The sequence below is a fragment of the Lagenorhynchus albirostris genome, chromosome X (genome assembly GCF_949774975.1).
Source record: "Lagenorhynchus albirostris chromosome X, mLagAlb1.1, whole genome shotgun sequence".
Lineage (NCBI taxonomy): Eukaryota > Metazoa > Chordata > Mammalia > Artiodactyla > Delphinidae > Lagenorhynchus > Lagenorhynchus albirostris.
This window is the reverse complement of record NC_083116.1, coordinates 22,553,664-22,566,025: the sequence shown is the minus strand read 5'-3', so window position 1 is coordinate 22,566,025 and position 12,362 is coordinate 22,553,664.

The window sequence follows — 12,362 nt, the reverse complement described above, 5'->3', positions numbered from 1 at the left end:
GACTAGTTGGACTTAATTGATATCTATAGGATGCTGCATCCCAAAAAACTGGATTACACATTCTTTTCAAGTGCATATGGAACATTATCTAGGATAAAGCACATACTAGGACACAAAACAAACCTCAACAAATTTAAGAAGATAGAAATAATTTCAAGCATCTTTTCTGACCACAAGAGTTGAAACTAGAAATCAACCACAGAAAGACAAACAAGAAAAAACTGATTACATGGAGACTAAACAACACGTTACTAAAAAAACCAATTGGTCAACAATGAAATCAAAGAAGAGGGGCTTCCCTGGTGGCGCAGTGGTTGAGAGTCTGCTTGCCGATGCAGGGGACATGGGTTCGTGCCCCGGTCTGGGAAGATCCCACATGCCGCGGAGCAGCTGGGCCCATGAGCCATGGCCGCTGAGCCTGCGCGTCCAGAGCCTGTGCTCCGCAACGGGAGAGGCCACAACAGTGAGAGGCCTGTGTACCGCAAAAGAAAAAAAAAAAAAAAGAAGAAATTAGAAAATACCTCTAGGGAAATGGCAATGAAAACACAACCTTACAAAAGCTATGGGATGCAGCAAAAGCAATTCTAAGAGGGAGGTGCATAGCAATACAGCCCTACCTCAAGAAACAAGAAAATTCTCAAATAAACCACCTAACCTACCCCCTAAAATAATTAGAAAATGAAGAACAAACAAAACCCAAAGTCCACAGAAGGAAGGAAATAATAAAGATAAGAGAGGAAATAAATAATATAGAGATTAAAAAAATAATAGAAAAGATCAATAAAACCAAGAGTTGGTTCTTTAAAAGGATAAACAAAATGGACAGACCTCTAGCCTCGCTCACCAAGAAGAAAGGAGGGAGGACCCAAATAAACAAAATAAATTAAACAGGAAAAATAACAACTGATACTGCAGAAATACAAAAAAAAACACAAAAACATAAGAGAATACCATGAACAGTTATATGCCAACAAATTGAACAACTTATGTTCTACAAACATACTGCCTGCCAAAACTGAATCAAGAAGAAACATAATTTGAACAGGCCAATTACTAGAAGTAAAATAGAATCTGTAATTAAAAGTCTCTCTGCAAACAAAAGTTCAGGACCAGATGGCTTCACTGGGGAATTGTACCAAACACACGAAGAAGAATTATACTGGTCCTTCTCAAACTCTTCCAAAAGATTGAAGAGGAGGGAATACTACCACATTCATTCTTGAAGCCACCAACATCCTGATACCAAAACCAAACAAAGACACTACAAAAATAGAAACTACAGGCCAATATCTTTGATGAATATAGATGCAAAAATCCTCAACAAAATATTAGCAAACCAAATCCAACAACACATAAAAAGGATCATATACCATGATCAACTTGGATTAATTCCAGGGTTGAAAGGATGGTTCAACATATGTAAATCAATCAATGTGCTATACCATATTAACAAAAGACAAAAAACACATGATCATCCAACAGATGCAGAAAAAACATTTGAGAAATTTCAGCATCCATTCATGATAAAAACTCTCACCAAAGTGGGAATAGAAGGAACATATCTCAACATAATAAAAGCCATTTATGGCAAACCCACCACCAACACAATACTCAATGATGAAAAGCTGAAAGTTTTCGCACTAAATTCAGGAACAAGACAAGGATGCCCACTCTCACCACTTCTATTCAACATAGTTTGGAAGTCCTAGCAACAGCAGTCAGACTAGAAAAATAAATAAAAGTATCCAAATTGGAGAGAAAGATGTAAAACTGTCACTGTTTGCAGGTGACATGATACTCTATAGAGAGCACCCAAAAGACTCCACATAAAAACTATTAGCACTAATAAGTGAATTCAGCAAGGTAACAGGATACAAGATTAATATACAGAAATCTGTTGCATTTCTTTACACTAACAGTGAAATATAAGAAAGAGGAAGTAAAAAAGAACAATCCCACTTAAAATTGTATCAAAAAGAATAAAATACCTTGGAATAAACTTAACCAAAGCATTGAAAGACCTGTATGCTGAAAACTATAAAACACTGATAAAGGAAATTAAAGATGATTCAAGGAAATGGAAAGATATCCCATGCTCTTGGATTTGAAATATTAATATTGTTAAAATGGCCATACTACCCAAAACAAGCTATATATTTAATATGAACCCTATCAAACTACCCATGAAATTTTTCACAGAAGTAGAACAAATAATACTAAAATTTATATGAAAACACAAAAACCCCAGAATTGCCAAAGAATTCTTGAGGAAAAAGAACGAAGCTGGAGGCATAACCATTCCAGACTTCAGACAATATTACAAAGCTACAGTAATCAAAACAGTGTTGTATTGTACAAAAACAGACATATAGATCAATGGAACAGAATAGAGAAACCAGAAATAAACCCACACACTGATGGTCAATTAATCTATGACAAAGGAGGCAAGAATGGAGAAATGACAATCTTTTCAGCACATGGTGTTGGCCAAGCTGGACAGCTACATGTAAATAAATGAAATTAGAACACTCCATTACATCATATACAAAAATAAACTCAAAATAATTTAAATACCTAAATATAAGACATGACACCATAACACTCCTAGAAGAGAACATAGGCAAAAAATTATCTGACATAAATGGTAGCAATATTTTCTTAGATCAGTCTCCCAAAGCAGAAGAAATAAAAGCAAAAATAAACAAATAGGATTTAATCCATCTTAAAAGCTCTTTCATGGCAAAGGAAACCAACAAAAAGAAAAGACAACCTATGGAACAGGACAAAATATTTTCAAATGATGTGACTGACAAGCGGTTAATATCCAAAATATCCAAATAGCACATACAACTCAATATCAAAAACAAAAAAAACAAAAAAACCCCCAAAACCAATCATAAAATGGGCAGAAGGCCTAAATAGACATTTCTGCAAAGAAGACATACAGATGGGCAACAGGCACATGAAAAATGTTCACCATCACTAATTATTACAGAAATGCAAATCAAAACCACAATGAGAGATCACCTCACACCAGTCAGGATAGCTATCATCAACATGTCTACAAATAATAAATGTTGGAGAGGGTGTGTAGAAAAGGGAACCCTCCTACACTGTTGGTGGGAATGTAAATTGGTGCAACTACAGTGGAAAACAGTACAGAATTTCCTTGGAAAACTAAAGATAGAGCTACCATATGATCCAGCAATCCCACTCCTGGGCACATATCCAGAAAAGATGAAAATTCTAATTCAAAAATGTACATGCACCCCAATGTTCATAACAGCCCTATTTACAATAGCCAAGACATGGAACCTATGCAAGTGCTCATCAACAGATGATTGGTTTAAAAAGACACACACACACACACACACACCCACCCCCCCCACACACACAATGGAATATTACTCAGACATAAAAAAGGAAATAATGCCATTTGCAGCAACATGGCTGGATCTAGAGATTATCATACTAAGTGAAGTAAGTCAGACAGAGAGAGACAAATATTACATGATATCACTTGTATATGGAATCTTTAAAAAAGCAACCAAATGAATCTATATACAGTACAGAAACATTCTCACAGACATAGAAAACAAACTATGGTTACCAAAGGGGAAAGGAAGGGAGGAGGGATAAATTAGGAGTATGGGATTAACATGTACAAACTACTATACATAAAATAGATAAGCAACAAGGATTTACTGTATAACACAGGGAACTACATTCAACATCATGTAATAACCTATAATGGAAAATTATCTGAAAAAATATGTATAACTAAATCAATTTGCTGTACACCTAAAACTAACACATTGTAAATCAACTATGCTTCAATAAAGAAGAGTACAATTCAATATGTTTTGCTAAATTTATAGAGTTGTACATGCATCACTGCAGTCCAATTTTAGAACATTTCCATTACCCCAGTATAATTCCTAATGTCCAGGTACAATTAATCCCTGCTTCTGCTCCCAGCCCCAGGTAACACTACTATACTTTGTCTCTTTAGATTTGAGTTTTCTGGACATTTAAAACAAATAGAATCATATAATGTGTGGATGCTTGTTTCTGGTTTCTTAGCGTATTTGTGAAGTCTGTCAGCGGTGTAGTACGTATCAGTGCTTCATTTCTTCTTATGGGTGAATAATATTCCATTGTATGGATATATTACATTTTATTTATCCATTTACTAGGTGACAGACATTTGGCTTCTTTCTATTTTAGGGTTATTGTGAATAGTGCTGCTATGAACATTCATGTGCGTATGTATATGTGGGTACGTTTTCATTTTTCTTGGGTAGATACCTAGAGTGGAATTGCTCGGCTACATGATAACTTTGTGTTTAACCTTTGAGGAACTGCCAAATTGTTTCTTAAAGGTGGCTGTACCATTTTACATTCCAACCAGTAATGTATGAATGTGTCATTTTATCTGCATCTTCACCTCCTCACCAACACTTGTTATTATCCATCATTTTGAATATAGCCATCCTAGGCAGTATGTAGTGATATCTCAAAGTGGTGTTGTTTTGCAGCATTTCCCTCGTAACTAATGCTGATGAGCAAGCACCTTTACCTGTGCTTATTGGCCATTTGTGTATCTATTTGGGAAAAATGTTTATTCAGATCTTTGCCCATGTGCTAATTCAATTATTTGACTTCTTATCACTGAGTTGAAAGCGTTCATTATATATGCTGGATATGTCATTTTTCACATATATGATATATATATACATATTTTTTAAACATCTTTATCGGAGTATAATTGCTTTACAGTCGTGTGTTAGTTTCTGCTTTATAACAAAGTGAATCAGTTATACATATACATATGTCCCCATATCTCTTGCATCTCCCCCCTCCCACCCTCCCTATCCCACCCCTCTAGGTGGTCATAAAGCACCGAGCTGATCTCCCTGTGCTATGCGGCTGCTTCCCACTAGCTATCTATTTTACATTTGGTAGTGTACATATGTCCATACCACTCTCTCACTTCGTCCAAGCTTACCCTTCCCCCTACCCATGTCCTCAAGTCCATTCTCTAGTAGGTATGCATCTTCATTCCCGTATTGCCCCTATGTTCTTATCACTTTTTTTTCTTTTTTTTTTAGATTCCATATATATGTGTTAGCATACGGTATTTGTCTTTCTCTTTCTGACTTACTTCACTCTGTATGACAATCTCTAGGTCAATCCACCTCACTACAAACAACTCAGTTTTGTTCCTTGTTATGGCTGAGTAATATTCCATTGTATATATGTACCACATCTTCTTTATCCATTCATCTGTTGATGGACACTTAGGTTGCTTCCATGTCCTGGCGATTGTAAACAGAGCTGCAATGAACATTATGGTACATGTCTCTTTTTGAATTATGGTTTTCTCAGGGTATATGCCCAGTGTTGGGATTGCTGGGTCATATGGTAGTTCTATTTGTAGTTTTTTAAGGAACCTCCATACTGTTCTCCACAGCGACTGTATCAATTTACATTCCTACCAACAGTGCAAGAGGGTTCCCTTTTCTCCACACCCTGTCCAGCATTTATTGTTTGTAGATATTTGATGATGGCCATTCTGACCACTGTGAGATGATATCTCATTGTAGTTTTGATTTGCATTTCTCTAATGACTAGTGGTGTTGAGCATTCTTTCATGTGTTTGTTGGAAATCTGTATATCTTCTTTGGAGAAATGTCTGTTTAGGTCTTCTGCCCATTTTTGGATTGGGTTGTTTGTTCTTTTGATATTGAGCTGCATGAGTTGCTTGTATGTTTCAGGGGTTAATCCTTTGTCAGTTGCTTCATTTGCAAATATTTTCTTCCATTCTGAGGGTTGTCTTTTGGTCTTGTTTATGGTTTCCTTTGCTGTGCAAAAGATTTTAAGTTTCATTAGGTCCCATTTGTTTATTTTTATTTCCATTTCTCTAGGAGGTGGGTAAAAAAGGATCTTGCTGTGATTTATGACATAGAGTGCTCTGCCTATGTTTTCCCCTAAGAGTTTGATGGTGTCTGGCCTTATATTTAGGTCTTTAATCCATTTTGAGTTTATTTTTCTGTATGGTGTTAGGGAGTGTTCTAATTTCATACTTCTACATGTAGCTGTCCAGTGTTCCCAGCACCACTTATTGAAGAGGCTGTCTTTTCTCCACTGTATATTCTTGCCTACTTTATCAAAGATAAGGATACCATATGTGCATGGGTTTATTTCTGGGATTTCTATCCTGTTCCATTGATATATATTTGTGTTGTTGTGCCAGTACCATACTGTCTTGATTACTGTAGCTGTGGAGTATATTCTGAAGTCAGGGAGCCTCATTCCTCCAGCTCTGTTTTTTTTCTCAAGATTGCTTTGGCTATTCGGGGTCTTTTGTGTTTCCATACAAATTGTGAAATATTTTGTTCTAGTTCTTTGAAAAATGCCAGTGGTAGTTTGATAGGGATTGCATTAAATTTGTAGATTGCTTTGGGCAGTACAGTCATTTTCACAATGTTGATTCTTCCAATCCAAGAGCATCGTATATCTCTCCATCTATTTGTATCATCTTTTATTTCTTTCATCAGTGTCTTATAATTTTCTGCATTTGTCTCCTTAGGTAGGTTTATTCCTAGATATTTTATTCTTCTGGTTGCAATGGTAAATAGCAGTGTTTTCTTAATTTCACTTTCAGATTTTTCATCATTAGTGTATAGGAATGCAAGAGATTCTGTGCATTAATTTTGTATCCTGCTACTTTACCAAATTCATTGTTTATCTCTAGTAGTTTTCTGGTAGCATCTTTAGGATTCTCTATGTATAGTATCATGTCGTCTGCAAACAGTTACAGTGCTACTTCTTCTTTTCCACTTTGGATTCCTTTTATTTCTTTTTCTTCTCTGATTGCTGTGGCTAAAACTTCCAAAACTATGTTGACTAATAGTGTTGAGAGTGGGCAACCTTTTCTTGTTCCTGATCTAAGTGGAAATGGTTTCAGTATTTCACCACTGAGGACGATGTTGGCTGTGGGTTTGTCATATATGGCCTTTATTATGTTGAGGAAAGTTCCCTCTGTGCCTCCTTTCTGCAGGGTTTTTATCATAAATAGGTGGTGAATTTTTTCAAAAGCTTTCTCTGCATCTCTTGAGATGATCATATGGTTTTTCTCCTTCAATTTGTTAACATGGTGTATCACATTGATTGACTTGTATATATTGAAGAAGCCTTGCATTCCTGGGATAAACCCCACTTGATCATAGTGTATGATCCTTTTAATGTGCTGTTGGATTCTGTTTGCTAGTATTTTGTTGAGGATTTTTGCACCTGTATTTATCAGTGATATTGGCCTGTAGTTTTCTGTCTTTGTGATATCTTTGTCTTGTTTTGGTATCAGAGTGATGGTGGCCTTGTAGAATGAGTTTGGGAGTGATCCTCCCTCTGCTATATTTTGGAAGAGTTCGCGAAGGTTAGGTGTTAGCTCTTCTCTAAATGTTTGATAGAATTCGCCTGTGAAGCCATCTGATCCTGGGCTTTTGTTTGTTGGAAGATTTTTAATCACAGTTTCAAATTCAGTGCTTGTGATTGGACTGTTCATATTTTCTATTTCTTCCTGGCTCAGTTTCAGATGGTTGTGCATTTCTAAGAATTTGTCCATTTCTTCCAGGTTGTCCATTTTATTGGCACATAGTGGCTTGTAGTAATCTCTCATGATGCTTTGTATTTCTGCAGTCTCAATCATTACTTCTCCTTTTTCATTTCTAATTATATTGATTTGAGTCTTCTCAGTTTTTTTCTTGATAAGTTTGCCTAATGGTTTATCAATTTTATCTTCTCAAAGAGCCAGCTTTTAGTTTTATTGATCTTTGCTCTCATTTCCTTCATTTCTTTTTAATTTATTTCTGATCTGATCTTTATGGTTTCTTTCCTTCTGCTAACTTTGGGATTTTTTTGTTCTTTCTCTAACTGCTTTATGTGTAAGGTTAGGTTGTTTATTTGAGATGTTTCTTGTTTCTTAATGTGTGCTTGTATAGCTATAAACTTCCCTCTTAAAACTGCTTTTGTTGCATCCCATAGGTTTTGGGTCATTGTGTTTTCATTGTCATTTGTTTCTAGGTATTTTTTGATTTCCTCTTTGATTTCTTCAGTGCCCTCTTGGTTATTAAGTAGTGTGTTGTTTAGCCACTATGCGTTTGTATTTTTTACAGATTTTTCCCTGTAATTGATATCTAGTCTCATAGCATTGTGGTGGAAAAGATACCTGATACGATTTCAATTTTCTTAAATTTACCAAGGCTTAATTTGTGACCCAAGATATGATCTATACTGGAGAATTTTCCGTGAGCACTTGCGAAAAAAGGGTATTCTGTTGTTTTTGGATGGAATGTCCTATAAATATCAATTAATCCATCTTGTTTATTGTATCATTTAAAGCTTGTGTGTCCTTATTTATTTTCATTTTGGATGATCTGTCCATTGGTGAAAGTGGGGTGTTAACGTCCCCTAGTATGATTGTGTTCCTGTTGATTTCCCCTTTTATGGCTGTTAGAATTTGCCTTATGTATTGAGGTGCTCCTAAGTTGTGTGCATAAATATTTACAATTGTTATATCTTATTCTTGGATTCATCCCTTGATCATTATGTAGTGTACTTCTTTGTCTCTTGTAACAGTCTTTGTTTTAAAGTCTATTTTGTCTGATATGAGAATTGCTACTCCAGCTTTCTTTTGATTTCCAGTTGCATGGAATATCTTTTTCCATCCCCTCACTTTCAGTCTCTATGTGTCCCTAGGTCTAAAGTGGGTCTCTTGTAGACAGCATATATACGGGTCTTGTTTTTGTATCCATTCAGCCAGTCTCTGTCTTTTGGTTGGAGCATTTAATCCATTTACATTTAAGGTAATTATCGATATGTATGTTCCTATTACCATATTCTTGATTGTTTTGGGTTTGTTATTGTAGGTCTTTCCTTTTCTTGTGTTTCGTATCTAGAGAAGTTCCTTTAGCATTTGTTGTCAAGTTGGTTTGGTGGTGCTGAGTTCTCCTAGCTTTTGCTTGTCTGTAAAGTTTTTAATTTCTCCATCGAATCTGAACGAGATCCTTGCTGGGTAGAGTAGTCCTGGTTGTAGGTTTTTCACTTTCATCACTTTAAATGTGTCCTGCCACTCCCTTCTGGCTTGCAGAGTTTCTGCTGAAAGATCATCTGTTAACCTTACGGGGATTCCCTTATGTGTTACCTGTTGTTTTTCCCTTGCTGCTTTTAATATTTCTTCTTTATAGTTAATTTTTGATAGTTAGATTAATATGTGTCTTGGCATGTTTCTCCTTGGATTTATCCTGTATGGGGCTCTCTGTACTTCCTGGACTTGATTAACTATTTCCTTTCCCGTATAAGGGAAGTTTTCAACAACAATCTCTTCAAATATTTTCTCAGTCCCTTTCTTTTTCTCTTCTTCTTCTGGGACCCCTATAATTTGAATGGTGGTGCATTTAATGTTGTCCCAGAGATCTCTGAGACTGTCCTCAATACTTTTCATTCTTTTTTCTTTATTCTGCTCTGCAGTAGTTGCTTCCACTATTTTATCTTCCAGGTCACTTATCCGTTCTTCTTCCTCAATTATTCTGCTATTGATCCCTTCTAGAGAATTTTTAATTTCATTTATTGTGTTGTTCATCATTGTGTGTTTGCTCTTTAGTTCTTCTAGGTCCTAGTTAAAAGGTTCTTGTATTTTCTCCATTCTATTTCCAAGATTTTGGATCATCCTTACTATCATTATTCTGCATTCTTTTTCAGGTAGACTGCCTATTTCCTCTTCATTTGTTTGGTCTGGTGGGTTTTTGCCTTGCTCCTTCATCTGCTGTGTGTTTCTCTGTCTTATCATTTTGCCTAACTTATTGTGTGTGGGGTCTCCTTTTTGCAGGCTGCAGGTTTGTAGTTCCTGTCGTTTTTGGTGTCTGTCCCCAGTGGCTAAGGTTGGTTCAGTGGGGTGTGTAGGCTTCTCGGTGGAGGGGACTAGTGCCTGTGTTCTGGTGGATGAGGCTGGATCTTGTCTTTCTGGTGGGCAGGTCCACGTCTGGTGGTGTGTTTTGGGGTGTCTGTGGACTTATTATGATTTTAGGCAGCCTCTCTGCTAATGGGTGGGGTTGTGTTCCTGTCTTGCTATTTGTTTGGCATAGGGTGTCCTGCACTGTAGCTTGCTGGTCGTTGAGTGGAGGTGGGTCTTGGCGTTGAGATGGAGATCTCTGGGTGATTTTCACCGTTTGATATTCCGTGGAGTTGGGAGCTCTCTTGTGGTCCAGTGTCTTGAACTTGGCTGTCCCCCCTCAGTGGCACAGCCCTGACGCCTGGCTGGAGCAGTAAGAACCTGTCCTCCACACAAGTCAGAATAAAAGGGAGAAAATAAGAAAGAAAGAAGAAGATAAAATAAAATAAAGTAAAGTTATTAAAATAAAACATAATTATTAAGAAAAAAAATTTTAATAATAAAAAAAAAGGACAGACTGAATCTTAGGACAAATGGTGAAAAGCAAAGCTATACAGACAAAATCACACACAGAAGCATACACATACACACTCACAAAAAGAGAAAGAGGGAAAAAAATATATATCGTTGCTCCCAAAGTCCACCTCCTCAATTTGGGATGATTCGTTGTCTGTTCATGTATTCCACAGATGCAGGGTACATCAAGTTGACTGTGGAGACTTAAATCTGCTGCTCCTGAGGCTGCTGGGAGAAATTTCCCTTTCTCTTCTTTGTTCACACAGCTCCCAGGGTTCAGATTTGGATGTGGACCCGCCTCTGTGTGTAGGTCACCTGAGGGCGTCTGTTCTTCACTCAGACAGGACGGGGTTAAAGGAGCAGCTGATTCGGGGGCTCTGGCTCACTCAGGCCGGTGGGAGGGAGGGGTATGGATTTGCGGCCAGTCTGTGGCGGCAGAGGCTGGCGTGACGTTGCACCAGCATGAGGCGCGCTGTGCGTTCTCTGGGGTAGTTGTCCCTGGATCCCGGGACCCTGGCAGTGGCGGGCTGCACAGGCTCCCCGGAAGCGGGGTGTGGAGAGTGACGTGTGCTCGCACACAGGCTTCTTGGTGGTGGCAGCAGCAGCCTTAGCGTCTCATGCCCGTCTCTGGGGTCCATGCTGATAGGCATGGTTCGCGCCCGTCTCTGCAGCTCCTTTAAGCAGCGCTCTGAATCCCCTCTCCTTGCGCACCAGGAAACAAAGAAGCAGGAAAAAGTCTCATGCCTCTTTGACAGGTCCAGACTTTTTCCCCGGACTCCCTCCCGGCTAGCCATGGTGCACTAACCCCTTCAGGCTGTGTTCACGCCACCAACCCCAGTCCTCTCCCTGTGATCAGACCTCCGAAGCCTGAGCCTCAGCTCGCAGCCCCCGCCCGCCCCGGCGGGTGAGCAGACAAGCCTCTCGGCCTGGTGAGTGCAGGTGTGCACCGATCGTCCATGTGGGAATCTCTCCGCTTTGCCCTCCGCACTCCTGTTGCCGTGCTCTCCTCCGTGGCTCCGAAGCTTCCCCCCTCCGCCACCGGCAGTCTCCACCCTTGAAGGGGCTTCCTAGTTTGTGGAAACCTTTCCTCCTTCACAGCTCCCTCCCACCGGTGCAGGTACCATCTCTATTCTTTTGTCTCTGTTTTTTCTTTTTTCTTTTGCCCTACCCAGGTACATGGGGAGTTTCTTGCCTTTTGGGAGGTCTGAGGTCTTCTGCCAGCATTCAGTAGATGTTCTGTAGGAGTTGTTCCACATGTAGATGTATTTCTCATGTATCTGTGGGGAGGAAGGTGATCTCTGTGTCTTACTTTTCCACCATCTTGAAGCTCCTCCCTCACATATATGATATATTGATACAAATATTTTCTCCCAGTCTGTGGATAGATAATTGAGGTATTTTTGTTTTCTTAATGGTGTGATTGGAGTTTTTAATGGTTTGAGTTTTGTTTTTGTTTTTTTGGCTGCATTTGGTCTTTGTTGCTGCATGCGGTCTTTGCTCCTGTTGTGATGAGCGGGAGCTACTGTTCGTTGTGGTGTGCGGACTTCTCATTGTGGTGGCTTCTCTTGTTGCAGAGCACGGGCTCTAGGCACCCAGGCTTCAGGAGTTGTGGCACGTGGGCTCAGTAGTTGAGGCTCGTGGGCTCTAGAGTGCAGGCTCCGTAGTTGTGGTGCACAGGCTTAGTTGCTCTGTGGCATGTGGGATCTTCCCAGACCAGGGCTTGAACCCATGTCCCCTGCATTGGCAGGCAGATTCTTAACCACTATGCCACCAGGGAAGCCTAAAGATTTGAGTTTTGATTAAGTGAAATTTATCATCAGTTTTCTCTTTTATGGATTAAAAGTAGTAAAGGTTTAACAGAATATTTTTAGCAAAACTACTGCAGATGATTATG